Source organism: Hoplias malabaricus, unplaced genomic scaffold, assembly GCF_029633855.1.
Source record: "Hoplias malabaricus isolate fHopMal1 unplaced genomic scaffold, fHopMal1.hap1 scaffold_145, whole genome shotgun sequence".
Taxonomy (NCBI): domain Eukaryota; kingdom Metazoa; phylum Chordata; class Actinopteri; order Characiformes; family Erythrinidae; genus Hoplias; species Hoplias malabaricus.
The window spans coordinates 42461-50955 of NW_027101193.1; the positions used below are offsets into that span (position 1 = coordinate 42461).

An 8495-nucleotide genomic window follows, 5' to 3' on the forward strand; every position below is an offset into this window, starting at 1 on the left:
AATGGCTCCTTCTCCAAGGTAAACACAAATAAAACACCGTACACAACTAGTTAGTCTTTTAAACATAGAAAATAATCTTAACAAGAAATGTACATGGACATACATTTAGTTACAAAATATTAATCCTGGTGTAGTATATTGTAAGTTAGTGAGGAGGTGAATTAAATTATTTAAATTAAAACTTTTAGTTCAAACATCAGCGTTATAAAGTCTTTAATGGTGACACGTTCAAGAGTAAAATACATATACGTGTAAATATAGTCCACTCTTTATGTATTAAAATAGCTCAGCCGAACATTTGGTTGAAGATAATGGCTCTGTGTAATGGAACCGAATATAAAATGGCGATTTGTAGTTTTCACCGTTCTACATTGAATGAAGGAAAAGCAACTCGGAACTACAAAGGAACTACACTTCCCATAATCTAAATCTAGAGTGTACTAAAGCAGTACACTCACAGGTCAATATACAGACAGTTTATCTGAACTACAGTGTACATTGCCTCATGACTGATGTCACTGAGGGTCTAGTTTGAATTTGTTATTATTTTCTTTTCTGACATAGCTCTTTAAGCTTATATTAATGACACATACTGTCAGGTCTGGCATAGAGGGGTCCCTTTCTAGGGAGAAACTCCTACTATAGCAGTACACTCACATCTCAATATACAGACAGCTTTTCCGAACTACAGTGTACGTTACCTCATGACTGATGTCACTGAGGGTCTAGTTTAAATTGGTTATTTACTTTTCTGATTCAGCTCTTTCAGGTTGTATTGGCGGTTGTATTGGTGGTATAATCTGAAATTGTTACTTGTGTCAGGACAAATGTGTCTTACGTTTTTTAATACCATGGTGTATCCATGTCAAGTCAATTTGACTCAGCAATTGTTTAACTGATGAGAGATTAAACATGTTGTAAAATGTATTGCACTTTAAATACTAATGTATTTGTGTGTGGTGTTCACCGAAATGTTTTACTGTTGTTTGAAATCTCTGTAGAAGGCATGAGAGGACACCGCTGACACGATGGACATGGTAGAACAAACCCACTGAGCTTCCGGTCCTGTGCTCAGCGCTGGAGCGCCGTCCTCTGACTTGGAGGTATTTAAAAAGGTTTTATGTCCATATAGTCACTGAAATAGGTTTTAGTGAGGCAGGTCACTGTGGTCAGTTGAAGTTAATTTCTCTGGTACAAAATTGTGATAGTTCATTGCTTTTGGGTGAGGCCTTAGGGATGGTACTGGTTACACACACTCTCAGGCCTTACGTTGTGGGGACCCTCTCAGGACGGAACTATTGAAAAGGTTTTGGTCAAATGTGCACACACACACTGTCAGGTCTAGCATAGTGGGGTCCCCGTTTAGGGAGAAACACCTACTAAAGCAGTACACTCACAGGTCAATATACAGACAGCGTTTCTGAACTACACTGTACATTACCTCATGACTGATGTCACTGAGTGTCTAGTTTGAATTTGTTATTATTTTCTTTTCTGACACAGCTCTTTAAGCTTATATTAGTGACACACACTGTCAGGTCTAGCTTAGAGGGGTCCCATTCTAGGGAGACACTCCTACTATAGCAGTACACTCACAGGTCAATATACAGACAGCGTTTCTGAACTACAGTGTACATTACCTCATGATTGATGTCACTGAGGGTCTAGTTTGAATTTGTTATTATTTTCTTTTCTGACACAGCGCTTTAAGCTTATATTAGTGACACACACTGTCAGGTCTTGCATAGTGGGGTCCCCGTTTAGGTAGAAACACCTACTAAAGCAGTACACTCACAGGTGAATATACAGACAGTTTATCTGAACTACAGTGTACATTACCCCATGACTGATGTCACTGAGGGTCTAGTTTGAATTTGTTATTATTTTCTTTTCTGACACAGCTCTTTAAGCTTATATTAATGACACACACTGTCAGGTCTAGCATAGTGGGGTCCCCTTCTAGGGAGACACTCCTACTAAAGCAGTACACTCACATGTCAATATACAGACAGTTTATCTGAATTACAGTGTACATTACCTCATGACTGATGTCACTGAGGGTCTAGTTTGAATTTGTTATTATTTTCTTTTCTGACACAGCTCTTTAAGCTTATATTAATGACACACACTGTCAGGTCTAGCATAGTGGGGTCCCCTTCTAGGGAGACACTCCTACTAAAGCAGTACACTCACAGGTCAATATACAGACAGTTTATCTGAACTACAGTGTACATTACCTCATGACTGATGTCACTGAGGTTCTAATTTGAATTTGTTATTATTTTCTTTTCTGATACAGCTCTTTAAGGTTGTATTGGTGACACACACTGTCAGGTCTAGCATAGAAGGGTCCCCTTCTAGGGAGACACTCCTACTATAGCAGTACACTCACAGGTCAATATATAGACAGCGTTTCTGAACTACACTGTACATTACCTTATGACTGATGTCACTGAGGGTCTAGTTTGAATTTGTTATTATTTTCTTTTCTGACACAGCGCTTTAAGGTTGTATTGGTGACACACACTGTCAGGTCTAGCGTCGTAGGGACCACTTCTAGGAAGACACTCCTACTACAGCAGTACACTCACAGGTCAATATACAGACAGCTTTTCTGAACTACAGTGTATGTTACCTCATGACTGGTGTCACTGAGGGTCTAGTTTGAATTTGTTATTATTTTCTTTTCTGACACAGCTCTTTCAGTTTGTATTGGTGACACACACTGTCAGGTCTAGCATCGTAGGGACCACTTCTAGGGAGACACTCCTAGTATAGCAGTACACTCACAGGTCAGTATACAGACAACATTTTCTGAACTACAGTTTACGTTACAGTGTATTTCTCTAAGTAATATGCATTTTCCCCAAGTATTTTTTTTTCTTTTCCACAACTGCTGACTAGAATTTCAGCTGGTTCTGATAACTCCTCCACAGCTGCCCATAGTTTTCGGCACCTGATATCGAAGTTCACATGCATGGATGCAGCAAACTTGGCTACAAATCCCATAACACCTATCTCTACTGGTCTTGCATGTGCCTGCCACCCACGTTCTGTACAGTTCCCAAACTTTGTTCGATATTTGGACACTGAAAGCCGTGTTTGGTATTGAACCAACACAGGACACCATTTATTATATTGTTTTGAGGTTAGACTGTAAAAACTTATAGTTTGAAACAGACAAAAGCTCTGCAGGTCTCCCTTAGCCAAAGGGAGGGGCAGGTACTCCACAGAACATGCTTCTCATTGGTCCTCACTTGTATTAACTGTCCATGATTTATTTATATAAATTGTAAAGTATTTAAAATAGTAAAACTATAAATGTGTCCCTAAATTTGGTTTCAGAAAGTTGGCAGCCTACAATTTCATAAATCACACTGCTTATTATTATAGAAAGAATAATTGTGCCCACACACTTTTACACAGGCCCACCCAAAGATCAATTTGTGGCTATGCCACTGATGTAGTTAACGTTTAGTCATAGTTCCTAGTTTGAATAAATGTAATAATATAAACTGGACTTGCTGCCACATCAGGCCATTGGTCTCGTTACACATACAAGGCTGGGGTTTGCATTCTTGCAATTTGCTGCTGATACAATTTAAATACAAAAATTCAGGTATCTCGTTTCCACCTGCCACTATCACTTCTCTCATTGAAGTGTTTGTAAAATAAAATAACTGTAGTTAGTAAGGCCTACCGATTTACATAGACTTAATATATTAACCGAAATAATAAATCTTGTAAAGTACTGTATGAAAAAATATGAGAATGACACCCTGCCTTTACGATGTTTGTTGGATGTGGCCCTTGAGTAAAAGTAATTGGGGACCCCTACTCTATTGTATCTCTGATAGTGCATTTCCGCCAAAAAGGAACCAGAACGGTTCCAGTTTGCAAGGTGAATTTGGAACCGTTTGGTATGTTTCCATCTACACAAACTGGTTCGCGACCTAGAAAAGTTTGTTCCCAGCTGAGTTTCAAATGCAGTGTTATTGCACTGCGGAGCTTGACAGGGTAATTTACAACGTTTCAAATAAATAAATAAAAAGAAATAAAACAGGAACACGCCCTGTTTTTTTTTTTCTGGTGCTGTTTGTGTGCGATTCCATTTGTGTTGGTCAGAGCCGCAGCTCTCGGTTACGTTTCTCTGCTGTTCACAAGCTCAGCAGGACGGCTCTGAACTCGGCAACATTTACACAGTATTATATCTCACTCGGGTCTGACTTCATGGTAAACAAAGAATAAACAATGACTCTAACAATGAGTCTAACAGTCTTTGGTGCTGGCGCTGTATTCAGGCACAGCGACTCCCCCGCTAATGACGTATACCTGTTTCCCCTTTAAACGTGTAGAAATGCAGCAGTTCATTGGAAAGAACCAAGGTTCCAAGAATCAGGAATGGAACCGGTTTAGGAGCCAGAGTTCTTTTGGTGAAATAGCGCTGTGATTGACAGCAACAAATCAATGTTCTGATCGGTTAAATAAACCTCACTATATGATTGGTACAGCTAAAGCTTTCCTATTGGTACATCAGTTGGCCAATCAGGGTCAAAAATTCACAACTGTGAAAAGAGATTTACACAAGCAGCAGAGAAGGTGAATGTGTGCATTTTTTGTCACATTTGGAACATAAAGGTTTGCTCTGGTGCATTTTAAAACAATACTCACAAATGTAATGGACTTTGTAACTGCTTTTGAGCAACTACATACACGAAATTTTAACTGTGCTTGAGCAACTACATACACGTAAAACTAAAATCCACAAATGTATTGGAATGCACAAATTTAAAACAACAACTACAATAATAAATTAAATTCACAAATGTGCAAAAAAGATTTGCATTTGTAAATGAAATGTTGTGAATGTGTGAATCAGTAACTTCTCAAACGGTTTAAAATGTGCAAGAGCAAACCTTTTTAAAGTTCCAAATGTGACTGGGGGAATTTTTGAATGAGATGGAAAAATCCACACATTCTCCTTCTCTGTTGCGTGTGCGAATCTCTTTTTGCAGATGCGGATTTAAGACCCTGTTTTGACGGCCAATTGATGGACAAATAGGAAATCTTTAGCTGGACCAAGCAGATTGTGAGGTTTGTTTAACCAATTGGAACATTGATTTGTTGCTGTCAACCATAGCGCTTTTCCACATAATGAACTCAGGTCCGTGAACCGCCGCGTTTCTACGGACAGCAGAGAAACGTAAACAAGAGCTGCGGCTTTGATCAACGCACATGCAATTGCGCCTAACTTCACCAAAAACGCATAAAAATGGGGCATGTTCCTGTTTTTTCCTATTATTTATTTATATGAAACGTTGTGAATGACCCTGTCAAGCTCCACTGGGCGATAACGCTGTATTTGAAGCTCTGGGCTCTTGGTTACGTTTCTCCGCTGTTCACAAGGTCAGCAGGATGCCTCTGAACTCAGCCATAGTGTCTCCGTTCATGACATATTCCTGGTTCCCCTCAAAATGTGTAGAAATGCGGTGGTTCACTGGAAAGAACCAATGTTCCTAGAATCAGGAACAGAACTGGTTCAAGAACCAGAGTTCTTTTGGTGGAAAAGCGCTATGGTTGACAGCAACAAATCCGATTGTTTAAACAAACCTTGCGATCTGATTGGTCCAGCTAAAGCTTTCCTATTGGTCCATCAATTGGCCTTCAAAACAGGGTCTTTAATTCGCAACTGCAAAAAGAGATTCGCACACACAGCAGAGAAGGCGAATGTGTGTTTTTTTCCATCTCATTCAAAAACTCCCACTGTCACATTTGGAACCTTTAAAAAAGGTTTGCTCTTGCACATTTTAAGTATTTTACTGATTCACACATTCACAACATTTCATTTACAAATGCAAATCTTTTTTACACATCTGTGAATTTAAGTTATTTTTATTGTAGTTGTTGTTTTAAATTTGACGTATACATTTGTGGATTTTAACGTGTATGTAGTTGCTCAAACACAGTTACAAAGTCTGTTACATTTGTGAGTATTGTTTTACAAACTCAAAATTTTTTACCCTTTTTTGACTCCGTATTTGACTCCAGAACATTAGTGCAGAGAGTACAGTGCAGTAATTACAAAGATCTTAAAATACATACAGAATAGGACCAGTAGACACAACACAGACAACAGTGTAGTTCTTCTTCTCATCAGCCTATGCCTCAAATTCTCATTGATGGGAGCTTGTCTCTTCGCTAACTGTCAGTCACAAGTCTCATACTACTAGATATTTATTGGCTGTTTGCATGGCATCAGCGATTTCTGGGCAAGCTCTTGTATCACATCTTTCAGCGGTTCACACGTAGCAATCGAGATAGTGTTGATTTGCCTCTGACCTAAGGGTTGTTCCCGTGATCCCCTAAAACATCGTCTTTGACAAGAAAATCGGGGCTACAATCGTGCAGTGTGATCATATATCAGGAATCCATCAAGAAACATGTAATTGAATGATATTTATGAACGTACTTGTTTTATGAATGAGATGGATTCACTCAAGTATAAAGAAATGGTAAAAAGGTACTCTACTAAGTATTAATTACACCTGTCACAAAGGGTTTTAAAAGGTGTTTAATAATTCTGAGGCAGTAGTTATTTTGGGCATTTTTTGTTGGATTGAGAGAAAACAATTTTATCTATTTAAATTGTTATTTTAATCACTTTTTGCAAAAAAAAATAGCTAATAATCCTAATTTGGGGCTTGATACCATTTTAAGTGCCAATGTAGGTCTGTTTTCTCTTTTGCATGTTGTAAGAAAAACAGCCTTATTAAATCATGCAATTTGTGCCAAAAAAGATGTTGGTAAAAGAGAAATTTTTATTAAAATTTAGGCATAGGAAAATTTCCTTTGAGATATATATATATATATATTTTTTTTTTGTCACCTAGGTCCAGTGAATTCCATGGAGTGGAGAAGCTCATGTTGATGGAAAGTTCCTGGAAAGCTGTTTGTTCACTGTATACATCTGAACAGTGGGCTCTTAAACCTGTCTCTGCAATGTTGTGATGTGATTTATATTGTTTTAAAGTTTCTGTTTTCAGACTTGATCAAAGCTCTCTCGGACCAGGCAGTTTTGATAGGAACACCTTGTGTCTATACTCACTGTTCATTTCATCAGCTCCATTTACAATGTAGGAGCATTTTGTAGTTCAGCATTTACAGAATAGTGTCCATTTCTTGTGCTGCATGCTTTGTTTACCAGATTTCACCCTGTTCTTCAATGGGCAGTACTCCTAGAGGACCCCCACCTAGCGCGATTTGTTTTGATTCCAGATACATTTCTTGGGGTGAGGTTGTGGTAGTGAAAAGCCAACCAGGGACCAAACAGTCCAGTAGTGTAGGTCCCATGCATTGCACAAGCACAATTAATGTGTTGCTCTGGTATGAGTGGATCAGACATGGCAGTGCTCCTACATGGTAAGAGTAACTAATATAATGGACAGCGAGTGTAAGTACAGTGTTCGTAATGGAGTTCTTGGTTAATATCATAGATGGACTGTTTCATGTAAATTATTCTGAGTTTATATTGTGTGTGTTCATATTGATTTTTAATTTTCTTTATCCTAGCTAAGCTCATCAGTTATTCAAGGTATTATTTATTTATATTGTGTTTTATTCTCTCAGTTTTTGGCTAACTTCATTGCTTCTACAGTATGTACACATCTGTGCCTATCTTTTTCAGAGTTTAATAAAAGAACAAATTAGTTCAAATAACGTTAAAGGTTAATAAATTAATCTTTAAACGAATGCATCGGCCTGGATTAGTTGTTTTTCTGCATTAATTATAGATTACACATTGTTCTCTCTCAAAATGAAATTGGTCCCCACAAAGAATGAGAACAGGTGATTTGTGTAATATTTGGCCCCCAAATATACTCCAAACCTGAAATGTCCCCACAAGTCACGAGGTCGTCTGGTCAGAATCAATTTTGGTGAGATATTTGTAATTTGAAGTGATATTAAGATTCACAAGTGCATTTTGACAAAGCATGATTTTTTTCAAGTCTGTAGCACCTTGGGAAAGGGTGGACCCCACAATGTGAGTATTCCTCCAGGTGACCCCCACAACGCACAGAAACAAGTATGTGTGTGTGTGTGTGTGTGTGTGGGTGTATCTGTGTGTGTGTGTGTATCTGTGTGGGTGTATCTGTGTGTATCTGTCTGTCTGACTGTGTGTGTGTGTGTGTGTGTATCTGACTGTGTGTGTGTGTCTGACTGTGTGTGTGTGTGTGTGTGTGTCTGACTGTGTGTGTGTGTGTGTCTGACTGTGTGTGTGTCTGTGTGTGTGTGTGTGTCTGACTGTGTGTGTGTGTGTGTGACTGTGTGTGTGTGTAACTGTGTGTGTGTGTATCTGTGTGTGTGTATCTGTGTGTATCTGTCTGACTGTGTGTGTGTGTGTGTGTCTGACTGTGTGTGTGTGTGTGTGTCTGACTGTGTGTGTGTGTGTGTGTGTGTCTGACTGTGTGTGTGTGTGTGTGTGTGTCTGACTGTGT

At 38.7% G+C, this 8495-nt stretch overlaps 1 long non-coding RNA gene across 1 annotated transcript; it reads left to right on the forward strand.

Annotated features, from left to right (window-relative positions):
- Positions 1-743: 743 nt before the first annotated feature.
- LOC136685315 (uncharacterized) lies at positions 744-7814 on the forward strand. The gene is made up of 3 exons (XR_010800090.1): positions 744-1103; positions 2698-2792; positions 6891-7814. It is a non-coding gene; the product is annotated as an uncharacterized lncRNA (long non-coding RNA).
- The last annotated feature ends 681 nt before the right edge of the window (positions 7815-8495 follow it).